This window comes from Diabrotica undecimpunctata, chromosome 5, assembly GCF_040954645.1.
Source record: "Diabrotica undecimpunctata isolate CICGRU chromosome 5, icDiaUnde3, whole genome shotgun sequence".
NCBI lineage: Eukaryota > Metazoa > Arthropoda > Insecta > Coleoptera > Chrysomelidae > Diabrotica > Diabrotica undecimpunctata.
The window spans coordinates 109,941,523-109,955,013 of NC_092807.1; the positions used below are offsets into that span (position 1 = coordinate 109,941,523).

General features: G+C 31.0%; 1 protein-coding gene across 1 annotated transcript in view; it reads right to left on the bottom strand.

The window, feature by feature from the left end:
• Positions 1 to 375: 375 nt before the first annotated feature.
• The window catches only part of LOC140441678 (uncharacterized), a 349,982-nt gene continuing 336,866 nt past the window's right edge, over positions 376 to 13,491 (bottom strand). The window contains exon 6 of the mRNA XM_072532549.1: positions 376 to 12,885. The gene's annotated coding sequence lies outside the window, so the exon portion shown is untranslated. The remainder of the gene's footprint in view (positions 12,886 to 13,491) is intronic.

Here is a 13,491-nt window from a genome sequence, read left to right on the forward strand (position 1 = left end):
ATTTTTTTTTTAATTTGGCGCGCGAACTCTCTCTGTTTCTTATGTCGAGCTGAGCTCTTCTACAATCGTCGTCATTATGTATGTACCTCATACGTATCTCGTGTAATCAGTTGTTATTTTTATTTTACATACTACAATAGTTTATACCTGCCCCAGTGTACATTTTAAAAATATAACTTCAATATTGTATTTGTAACACCTAAAAATCCTGCCCAATGTACAAGCCTCTCCCATATTAGTTATTTTACCAAAACTCATATGGCCATCCGCCAAGGGTTATACACTCTTATGCTTTTTAACTTATCACTTCTCTTAAATGTGGCTATTATGTAGATATGTAAATTTGGGTTACATAACAAAAACAACGGCAATTTTAAAATTTATTTATTGTAAATAAGTAGGTTTTATATAGTTAAGATAAAGTCAATATGTACAAAACACTAATTTATTATTTACAATATAAAATTCATTTCTTTCTCACTCACAACTAAAACTCGCTCAATAATTTATTATGACTAGCTTAGAATCATGTCCAATATCAAAATGGGAAAAGTGTCAAAACAATCGAATTTTCTTATGGCATATCTATAAGTGACCAATGTCTCGCTGAATTGCCTTTATATTATTTACTTCATTACTGTGAACCAATACAGAAACTTTTGTTCTGTGTTATTTGCTTGTATTTTATTTTGTCACCAAATATTGAGTTATACATAAATGTTTATCTAATGTTTCTAAGACTTAAGTGTTTCATGTAGGTTTGCTTATTAAGTTAGAAATATTTGGAAGTCACCAAAATTAGGCACCTTTCTCGAGGATATACATAATATATTTTTACACTCCAGAACGTTTTTGAATTGTATTTTGTTTATGTTTATTATATAATAACTATGTTGAAGAAGAACATTGCCTAAAAAGGTATAAGTATTATCATTAGTAAACATTGGTATAAATGTGTAAATACCAAAGGTAGTGAATACCGATTACAATATGTATTAGGTGTTGCATAAATGTAAAAAGTTCCTAGCTAATAATTCGTCGTTTGGAATCAAAATTATACATCTCTTGTATTTTCGCGGTTTTTTTTCTACCAGTATTTTTTTTATAATTAAAAAATTGAAAAAGAAAGCAAACGATAATAATTTAAATTCAATTTGAATCCAAAGAATAGAATCAAGAAAGTGAAAATATTTTTATAACATAATTTGATATATTCGTAATATAACACAATACACAAACCACAGATATGATAATAGAGTTCATCTCCTAGGAATAGTAAATAGTTATATATATTATTTTCTTGAAGCGCAATAAACTTTAGTTGCCTAACAAATAAAAAAACAATAATTTATGTAAGATGCCATTGGAAAACAGTACTCAAATTCTCCTTTAATTAATGGAGTACAAATTGCAGATATACTTTATTCACTTAACCTATTTCACAATTGAAAAGTAAATATAGTATAATTTTTATTAATATTTATATATTAATAAAAATGAATTAATATTTTAATTCATTTTGCGCTTTGTTGGCCAAATTTTGACTTCAAGTGACGTGGCTGGAAGGTAATATACAACCAAGCACAAGTGTGGTTATAGCCAGTATTAATTGTAACTAATAGTAAAAAATTATTCACGCGCAGTTTACCAACAAAAAACTGCATCAGTACTAAATGTTTATTTACAATAAAGAAGGGAGTCACGTCAGCTGATCCTTGTCACACGACACGATTCAACTCAGAAAAGAACTCGGTTTTCTTACTTGTTTTAGTACGTAGTTTGTTGTTAATAAACTATTAAAGTAGTTTCAGGTGTGCCTCAATTACTTTGCTTTCCGCAAATAGGTCACAAAGTTAGTTGACTTACAACATAAACTAAAACATAAAAATTCCTATGTTACACTATTAACAACTTGAATAAACTTACAGTTGTAAGAATTAAAAAAAGAAAACTGTAAATAAATAGTGGGACTGTATAACCCATAAAATTTTTTCGTATATATTTAAAAAATATATTCCAGTTGTTATAATTTACCACATTGTATTTGTATTATTGGCGCTGTTTATTTAATTTAATATAGTTCTAACCTTGTTTCTTTGTTTTTTTTTTCTATTGTTCTATTTAATGGTTTGTATTTCAAATTTAATTATTATGGATAGCCAAATTGTTCCATATGTTAAATCAACTAATGCGTTGGCAAGGTTTTTTTTTAATGAATATGATAAATGTTCCAAGAGTTCATATTTCTGGATGAGCAAGGATACAATTAAATGAAAAGGCAAAACTGCACAAAAAGTCATTGCAAATGCGTACCATTTTTTAAATTAATTGCTGAATAAAAACTATGTTGATGTAAGTTAATCATTATTATTGATTTATCGAATTATGTCAATGTTTAAAATAATAAACAAAACATTTCAGTTAACATCCAAATGTCTAAAAGTTTAAAAAAGTCAAATTCACTTACAAATTTATCAATATGTATGAAGAAAGTAAGCTTCTATTATATAAAAAAAATGTCGAGTTCTGCCAAACGTAGACAACTTACAGTGTCTGGTAGCGATATTTGAATTTGAGGGGAATTATATTTAAAGTTTTATTTTAATTATTTTTTTTTGCTACACACCAAACAAATATGGTGATGACACAAAAACTTTTTTATAAATAGTAATCCTTCTATTTGTAACTACAAATCTGTAAACGATTAGGTATGCAATTTCAAAAAATAAACACCTTTGATATGTTCTTTTAATTTACGCAGTATTATTTTGTTAATAAACTGTATTTAAATAATTGTTTGTTTACAATTAATGCTGGCTATGAGCACGTGTATTTGTTTGTATAGTAACTTCCAGCCACTTCCAGTATGTCAAATTGTAACTAACTTCGCAAAAAAGTGATTACTTAAGTAATTTACTTTTAGTTAATTAACTGTTTAGACAGCTAGCATTGGGATAAGTCGTTCTAAAATAAATTGTACTAATGCTCGGACCTGGGATTGTGGCACGGGTCTCATAACTGATCCAGAACCGTTGATCCAAGATTTCAAAATACCCGTATTGTGGAGTATTTTTGAATAACCAGAACGAGCGATATGGATATATTTCATCCCAATTATCCCCAAGTACTTCTTAAATTAATGTATATGTATAAAATCGATACCTAATATTTCTAAAAGACAAACTTTTTAGTGGTTTAAAGTGTCTTAGGTATTTTTTAAATTATTTTGTGGTAAAATATTTCATAAATTTTATTAAATAGTTGGCAAATTTTGCAAATAACAAAGATACCCTTCAGTTGAATATCACTTTAGATGTGCCATATATTATGTTCATGATAAAAGTTTAATATTATAAAATCGGTCTTAGATATCATACTGAAAACGGAATGCAATTTTCTTATATACAAATTTGTTTCCTCTAATAGAATAAATTACAATATTCATTTACACGATAGAATATATACAAACATTTCGAAATATTCTATAATATGTACATCGATTTATATATTTTCAATTTCACTGAAAATACAAAATCTGTTATTCCCACTGATCTAGCTAAAAATTGAAGAAAAGTTGTATGTCTTGCACCAAAATCAAAAAGTATGCCAATACAAGTTCTAAAATAAAATAGACTTCTGAATTCAAATGAGTAACTATGTTAAAATAAATAATTAAATACCAATTGGGGGCAAATAACCAAGTAAAATGCAACCAAAGTTTTGTAAACCTAAAATATTGTTGAATTATTTTGACCAATGAATTCCTCTAAAAGATTATTTGCTTTAAATTACGTACATGTAATTTAAACTATTTATTATGATTTTAAAAATTAAGAAAAAAAAATGATTTACAAAGTAGCACCTATTTACATTCAGGATATTGATATGATTGTTCTGTTTTTGAAGCTAAGGGGGACTAATAGACTAATGGGACTAATTGGAAGGGGCAACATAATAAAAAACAGAATTCGCAAAGTAATCCTTGTCCCCAATCAAAATATAGAAGATTTCTTCTACTTGTTTATGGACAAAAAAAATTGTAAACGAAATAGTGGAGGATACAAATAAGAAAGCTAAGCTGAAAAGGTCCCTAAGATAGAATATTGAAAATCCTGTGATTCGACACAGCTATAGGCCCTAAAACAATGATTTATGAAAGACAAAGAAAAATGTTATACCGGTCACAATATAGTAGAAAAAATTAAAAGGAAAGTAGTTTTTTTAATGGCTTTGGATTGCTCGATCCATTCAGCCACGATATAAGGAAAGTGGGTAATTAATTTATTGTTTTATTTTTAAATAAGGCATAATTTCGAAGCAATTTTTTCTACGGCGCACAAAAATGTAACTTTTCTGATAAATTTTGTATGAATAAGAAGTGTATAAAACGTAGGAAATTTATAACTTTAAAAAATTAGGACACAAACCACGAGATGTACGATACAAGCAGCGGATAATCTGAAAGAAGCTAAGCAACGGTTCGATTTCAGTGGCAGACCGATTGACTTTTAGATGATAAAATGTGGTTTGGCACTTTGTTATCAATCACTATCGATATCAAAAACACATATTCAATACACATTATTAGCGATGGGTACCTTAATGATGTGTGTCAGACAAAAGTAATGACGTCTGTCCAAGTAACCCAAAAAATATTGTAACAATAGGCAATGATACAGTAAAAAGCCCAAAACCTAGATACTAAATTTTTGCAGTAGGATGAATCTCAATGAAACTTTTTGCATTCGATTCGTATGAGCGTCAGGAAATTTTGTGAACAAAAATGATGATGTGGAAATGAAAATTGCATTATTTAACAAGAAAAATGTTTTTTCCAAAGTGCATTTCGAAGTAATGAAAAATGATAAATTTGTAATTCGGAAATAATTGACGGAAATGAGTTCATTAATACTACACAGGGTTTTTTGGGGTGACTGAATACGAATATCATAACGGCGATGATCTCCGAGGTACCTGGCGCCCTTAGGCCCCGTCTCCTGGAGTTATGTGGAAAATCGATACAAAATAAATGCAAATTGTTTACTTGGGAGTTTTTGGGGTCGTTGATCACGAATATCATGATGGCGATGGTCTCTGATGACCCTGGTGTTAAGGACTTTCCTCGTTCCCTAAAGTTTTGTGGAAATTTGATACAAAATCAATGGAAACTCGTTACTCGGGGGGTTTTTTGATTGCGAATCACTAAATTCAATACAAAATCGATTCACACTCATTAATCGGGATTTTTTTGGATGGCTGATCACAAATACCATGACTGTGATGATCCCCGATGCTCCAGGTATTCAGGTCGGGATTCATCTCCTGGAGTTTTGTGGAAATTCGATACAAAATCAGTACAAACTCATTACTCGGGGATTTTGGTGCCGAAAAATCCTGACACTCATACGAATCGAATACAAAAAGTTGAATTGAGATTTATCCTACTGCAAAAATTTAGCAGGTATACAGCAGGTATAGTCACCTACAGCAAGAAAACATTTATTCAATAATATTGATGACTGAGATTTGAACCACAAGGGAACATATCATAAAAATCATGAATATAAAAAGGCGCTCACAAAAATGACAGAAACGATTGACTTGCTCACATTATTTGGTTCAGAAAGTATTTTCTCGTGGCATTTCTATGTTTCTACTTTATTGAATATTGAATATATTATATTATTTCCTCAAATAATGAACAATTTTTATTCCCATTTGAACTGCATGTAATATAATTTTAATAAAAAGTAAAGAATCAAAATTTCTTCAATTTCAAATAAAAGAAGAGCGTAATATTATGACCACATAGTTATTAAAATTAAAGAGGGTTTAAAACAAAAACATTAAAATAATTAGTAACCCCAATACCAGAACTATATGAAGTCATCAAATATCACAAACATCTTTAACTAAATAACTAACCCATCAGAAGGACATACGTGTATATACATCTGAACCTTTACAGCCATTAAATATAATACATATATCTGTATTACACCATGAAATATATTGTATAACTCCGAGAAATTACGCGAATTATTCATGCATACATTACGCTTTATATAGGATGACATATTCTAATAAGTAAATACTTAATGTGCAGTTTGACAAGTAATTAAAGTAAAAAGTAATGGGTGTAACGATACCCTTAAGTTTAGAGTACTACTGATTCACCATTGCTTTTTAAAGCCGAGTTTACATCACAGGTACTGTACAACCTTTTATACCTTTTAGACCTTTTTTCTCTTTACACTATGGTTTCGTACATGCTTAGGTAAATATGTGGGACTTAAAACCTATGCAAGATCGATTCCAATGCACCATTAAAAAACATACGTTCCTTGAGCTCGAAAAATTTCATTTAGTGAAATATTCCAAAATGCAGCATTTGCAGAAATACAAAGAAGCTGCAATATTACATCTTTTAAAAAATGCATATCAGCTAATACAGTAATTTGCTAATTTTAAATATGGAATACACCATAGTGGTATAATCATTACACAGGTTAAATGACAGATTAAATGTCGCATGGAGTATTTAGCCATATATGAGTTTTATTTTCATATTTTCTTATTTGAAAAAAAAAATGATTTATTGAAAGTGTTTCACCTTTTAAACATTAAAAGCAACGCCAATGTTCCGCTAATGTATCAAATAATTGCCAACGCATATAAAAATATGACTAAAACAAATTTTTCAAAAGTCTGGAAGTATTTATCTAGATCTCTGAGCATTTAACAGTGGTATTAATTCAATAGGTACTTTTTGAATACTTAACTTGTATTTGTCCCTATCATGTGACATATTGCACATCCCTTTAAGTTAAGCCGTGTAATGGTATAGTCAGTAAAGCATTTAATATACCTTACAACTTTACCCTTACAACCAATTACTACAACGAATATCAATTATCTACATAGCTCAGCATTACCATCCTCTTCTGCAGTCATAGGTTGATGGCTCGATTCCCACATAAAGAATCTTTATGTTTATTAATTGTTATTAGTGTCAGCTGTGATGTTTTTGCATGCCTGATTGACTACAAGAAGGCTTTCGATAGGCATGAAAAAATGATGGAAATGCTGGAGAAGACAGGAATTGACGGGAAGAGACTTAAAAATAATAGCTAACCTGTATTGGAATCAATCAGCGGTGCCAAATAGTTGGAGAATATACAGATCAGGTCAAAATCTCAAAAGGAGTGAGACAGGGGTGCATAATTTCACCACTGATATTCAATCTGTATTAGGAGCACATTTTTGAAGAGGCTCTAAAAGATAATGAAGGCATCTCAATAAATGGAGTCAAGCTCAATAACCTGCGGTATGCAGATGATACAATAGTGTTTTCCATTACCATAAAAGGACTGCAAAACTTAATGAACAAAATGACGGACACAAGTAGAACATATGGACTGGATATAAACACCAGCAAAACCAAGCTAATGATTATCAACAAGGAAAATATAACTGAAGCAAATCTGTATGTGAACCAAATCAGAAATGAACGTGTCTCACACTACAATTACTTGGGAACTATAATCAATGAGTCGTGGGACAATACCCAACAGATTAAATGTAGCATCAGAAAGGCAAGAAGTGCATTCTTGACTATGAGCTCTGTGTTCAAGAGCCACAACCTCACCCTAGAAACAAAAATAAGGCTTCTTAAATGTTACGTGTACTCTAGTGCTTCCTACGGAGTAGAAACGTGGACATTGAAGGCGGAAACTTTATCAAAACTTCATGCTTTTGAGCTATGGTTATACAGAAGGATCCTGAAGATAACATGGACACACAAAGTCACCAATAAAGAAATACTATGCATGATGAACACAACCGTGGATTTGGTCAACATCGTAAAGGGCCGTAAGCTGCAGTATTTGGGACATATAATGAGAAATCTTTGCAAATACGAGCTACTCCAATGCATTTTGCAAGGTAAAAGGACGAATAAGAGTATCCTGGCTTGCTAATATGAGAACATGGTATAGAAAGACCTCAACACAGCTATTGCGTATAGCAACCAACAGTCATCATAGCCAGAATCATCGCCAATGTTCGGAACGGACAGGCACCCCAAGAAGAATTGTTATTAATTTGTAAGTTAATTGGAAAACTAGATTAGAAACTGACGAAGTAACCCCATCGCCGCGAGAGCGTGAAAATATGCGCGAAGCGGATGCGCATACCGTTTAAGCCGCGGAGGGCAAAGGTCAAAGTACACTCAAGTGTCTTACCTTCTACTAAAGCGTATTTCCATATTTTTTGAAAACGGAAAGCGATATGTAAGTCGACGGATATTATTTTAAACATACAGTTAATGAATTGTGACTATTGGAAAATTTTTCATGGTTACTTAGTTTAGTTTATTTATCTGATAAATGTTCCCGTTGGTGTTGCAAAATCATTTAATTTTTTATGTAATGGAAACATTTGACACATTAGCGAAACAAACTGTTTCAAAAATGAGCTATTCCAGCGTTTTCGCATAAATATCACCAAACATCAGGGTGAACTTCTTTCTTTTTTAACGGCATCTTCTTGTCCATTTCTGGACATAGGTATCCCCTTGTGGTTTACATGTTCACCTGCCTTGAGCTTTATATTGCCAGTTTCTTTCTAACTGTTCTTTAATCTCGTCGATCCATCTTTTTTGTGGTCTTCCTATGCCTTGTTTATGTGCTCTTGGTCGTCATTGTATTAATCTCTTTTTCCACTTCTCTTCACTCCCTCTTGCCATACGTCTACTTTGTTTTTTCTTATCTTCGTTTCTCATGCTTTTCATGGTTTTTTAATTTCTCAGGGTGGACTATTTTGATGTATATAAAACACAAGTAATATACTTATAGAATGTTAAATGCAACATCAGATACATACACAGCGGTATGTATCTGGTGTATGTATTTAATCGGTATGTATTTAATCGGTACTTCAGATATGAAGTCAATAACCTCTTTTAAGTGTAGAAATAGGTTTTTACTCCACACATTAATAACTATTATAGATGGGTTTGACAATCGAAATATGTAGGTAGTATGAGATATTACAAAAAGACTCTCATCTAGGGATCTATCAACTTTTTAGTGGAACTATTTTTAAATAAACAATAAAAACGTCAAAATATTATTTTGCTCATAACGTAAAAACTTGGCTATTTGGAGATTTGACGTCCACAGACAACTATTTCAGAAAAAAAAAGATACACAAAATGAGATTTGCTAAATTAAAATGGGTTAATAAACAAAAAAGTTATTGCAAAATGAACAACAAAATCGCTGTTTTTGAATATTGTTATTTTTTTTATTATTCATTAAAATTTATTTAAATGTATCTGAAGTTGAGGGTTTTATTATGTTTAATTGTGTGCAAAAGATGTACCAATCGACAAAATAGTTTTTACAAAATTTGATTTGTTTATAAGATTTTTTGACGAAAAAAGAGCTAATTTTTATCTTAAAAGAGAGATAAAAAATTTAATTTCACAAAAACTATTTAACCAATCTGGCCTATCTTTTGCACAGAATTCAAACACAATAGGACCCTCAAATTCAAGTACATTTAACAAATTTTGACAAATATTAAAAAAGATATTAACAATATTCAAAAACAGCGATTTTTTTGTTCATTTTGCCATAACTTTTTGATTTATTAACCGATTTTAATTCAACTTATCTCATTTTGTGCACCTTTTTTCTCAAAAAGTTGTCTGTTGACATCAAATCTCTAAATAGAGAAGTTTTTAAGTTGTGACCAAAATAATGAGTTTGATGTTTTGATTGTTTATTTAAAAATATTTCCACTAAAAAATTGAGAATCTTTAAATGAGAGACTTTTTGTAATACCTCATGCCTACTACACATTTTAACTGTCAAAACCGTTTACACTGTTGTGACAAAAAGGCAGTGGCGGCTTTTGAGGGTAGGCAGGATAGGCCTGGCCTACCCAAGAATTTTAAGAGCTTTAAAATTGAAAAACATATATTTAAAAATTATGTTAATGCATGTAAATAACTTTTAAATGTACTAAATCAGTCAATACAGTAGCGCCCGGTAAAACAACAAGTTATTATATTACCACAGAAAGCATCGAATCGTATTCAGGCATTTTAAATATCATTAATAGGCCCGATCGGAACTGGCCGACCCAGCTCACATAAGATCCCCGTACAAAAAGCGTTTGAAGTTAAGCAGCTTGCCGGACAACGATTTATATTGTCGTATTTATGCTTGCTGTTTAGGCACCAGACGATCGGGCCTACGATGACCATCGTTGTCACTTGTAACGTAATTATCGAATTGTAATATAAATTTTCTTTTAAATTATGATAAAAAAATATGTTACATAATCTATAATTGTAACATATTTTTAAACAAACAACACAATTGCAAAGAAGTGCACGGTTGCCCAAATAAATTTAAAAAAATTCATAAAATTCGAAGAAAAAAAAATCACATTTGCGTGATTTCTATATCGCCTGATTGTTTGCAACTTATATATGTGAGATTGTTTTATAACTGATACATAAAAATGAGTTTTTATGACGCTTTACCAGGTTGCAGTAATAGTAATGTTGATAGTGAGTGTTTGGACATTGTTGTTTCACTATTGGAATCACCATTATCTAGAAGAACTAAGTTGATAGAAAAAAAATTATTATGAATGAAAGGCCTACTCCAACATTGCGTATTGACCAAAAAGATGGGAAAAAGGTGCGTACTTTTAATTGCTCTTGGCATGATGTCTAAAAATGGTTGTCTGGAAGTATTACGAAAAACAGACTATATTGTTGGCCGTGTTTGTTATTTTCTAATAAAAAATGTGTAAAGAATTGTGAAGGATACTTTGATTTAAAAAATATGTCTGCCTCCTTAAAAAAACATTCCAGTTGCAAGGAACATTTAAGTAATTTCCTGTCCTTTAACCCTTTCGATACTGTTACCGTAAAAGTACGATTTTCATTTGCAGCTTTGAAGAGCGAGCGCCGTATTATTACGCAAATTAATCTCCATCGTTCAGGTTCTGTCAGCGTACATTTTTAAGTAGTTACATCTTTGAAGAGCTATAATCGTAATAGTACGTTCTACATTGTCCATCTTGCTTACTAGTATCGTTCATGTACGTTACGATCCACAAATACATTATACTGATGCCGTACATACACGGCAGCACATCACCCACCTTAGCGCCGTACTTTCTGAATACCGTTTTTTTTTTTAAGTTTTACAAAAAAAAATCCACTACTTCGATAAAACGAATATAAACAAACTGCCGACAAACGAAAAACGATTCAACCACTTCAATATAAAAAATGTAAACTACTGACTGCCCGTCTCAATCGCGAAGTCCACAATTTTCCTGGCTTCGTATATGAGCAACGCACAACCGATTGTTGGCCCGTAGCGAAAGGGTTAAGGATGTACAGAAGAGGGCGTTTTCTGTTCGCGATTTGCTAGATGAAAAATCAAAAATCGCAAAAATTAGATACAACGCAGAAGTTAAAATGAACAGAGAAATCATTAAAAAATTAGTTAGGGGGGTCATGACGCAGTGACACCTCCCTCTGGATCCGTCACTGATTACACATAGCTATGTAATTTGCTGGCTTGGCCTACCCAAAATTTTACCACACCAGCCGCCACTGCAAAAAGGGTTTATTTGTTATTAACTTGATTGATATTAACTATATTGGTCTATGATTCCGGTAACCTGATATAAGTAACAAGTTAGATCCTTAAATATATTATAACGACTAAGTTTTTAATACCATATCAAAATAATATTTAACATTGTGTTTAATTAGGTCTGTGATTTAAATAAAGGTTTATTTTTGGATCAATATTTCAATATTTATATTTGCTTATGACCTCATTTGCCCATTTCTTTACCTTATCAGAATACGTCAACCTGTATAGTCATTCAACCTCAAAATTTATTTCATTTCATAAGAAATATGTGATAACTGCAATAAACACACTAAGTCTATTTATAAAGGTAGAGAATGAAAAAGGTGAGTCATGCTAATTGGAGATAAGAAAACAATTACATTTAGAAGATAACCTCGTTTCATAAATAGCATAAAACAAAAACTCAATTACTATTATCTTTATTTATAAGGATATATAATTGGTTTATACACACATGTATACACAAAGGATACAAGTGTCATTTGATAACTGAAAGCGTAACAGATTTACTTCTGACGAGAATGAACTTCTGTTTAAAATAAAAATCACAAGGTTATGTAATAAAAATGAAACTTAATATTATAGAACAATTGTTTCTTAGGTACTAATTTTCATGGCAAAATTGGCTATTAAATAAGACTCACACAGAAACTCAATTTACTGGTAAAATTTATATCACAGATTGCTTACGAAATAAAACAACTAAGTGCATGATGAATCAGATTTTGTTTTGTTTCTTAAATTGAACTTATACAATACATAACTAATAGATAATGGAATCTTATTTGAGTCAACGAAGACTAGTATAATGAACTAAATCAAGATAGTAAGTTTAAAGAGTTTTATGTCAAGAAAACAAAATATATTTTAAAATGTGATAATTTGTTTCATCATGCACGTCAGTCATATCAAAAAAATAATAATATATTAGATAGCAGCTAATGTACAGTCTCTAAACTCGATAGATCACACACTGGAATGGATTCAATTTGTTATTGCTCGTTTTTTAGTCATTTAAGCACTAATGCTGGTATAAGTCCACATGGCATTTCGGCAAACCATTTCTGGTATCTTTAAGTGAACGTAACGAATGTGCTCGACATGTATCACCGGTGATGTAGGTAAATCCAGTGGCGGGTAAGGTGCCCCGAGGGCCCCTAGCAGCACGCCTACCCTCTCCATCTAAACAGAAAACCTAAAAAAAGCAGAAATTATTAAACTAAATAATTTCAGATAGTGTTCAAGTACTTTACAAGTTTATATGAAATTTTATAATAAAAAAACTTTACAGTAATTATAACATTATGACTTATAGCAAAATGTTTGGCCTTATTATGATGGAATAAACATCTAATGTCTTCTTAGCAGTTAAGAATATAATGTTTTATATGGATAGATTTATTACAGCAAGTCAAGCATCATGAAGTTCTATTGTTCTATTGTTCTAAAGTTCTATATTTTTTTTTTATAAATTTTTTGCTTTTATAAATAAAAGCTTTTATTAAGTTTTCCCCCAGGGCTTAGTCTCGGCAGCGAAAATAGCCACCCAACACCAAAACTATAAAGAAAACGAATTAACCCTAATAGCTGATTCCTTACCCTTGGAAGCTACTCTCGGAAATGAAGACTGCAGTCAAATGTAAACAACAATGTACAACAGATATCCGAAGTATCTGGGTGTCATATTAGACAAAACGTTGGCATTCAAAGAACAAAACTTGCTGCTAAATAAGAACCCGAAACAATACATATGTTCTATTTATATGAACATGTGGAACTACTTTGGTCTGCTGTTTTCAGC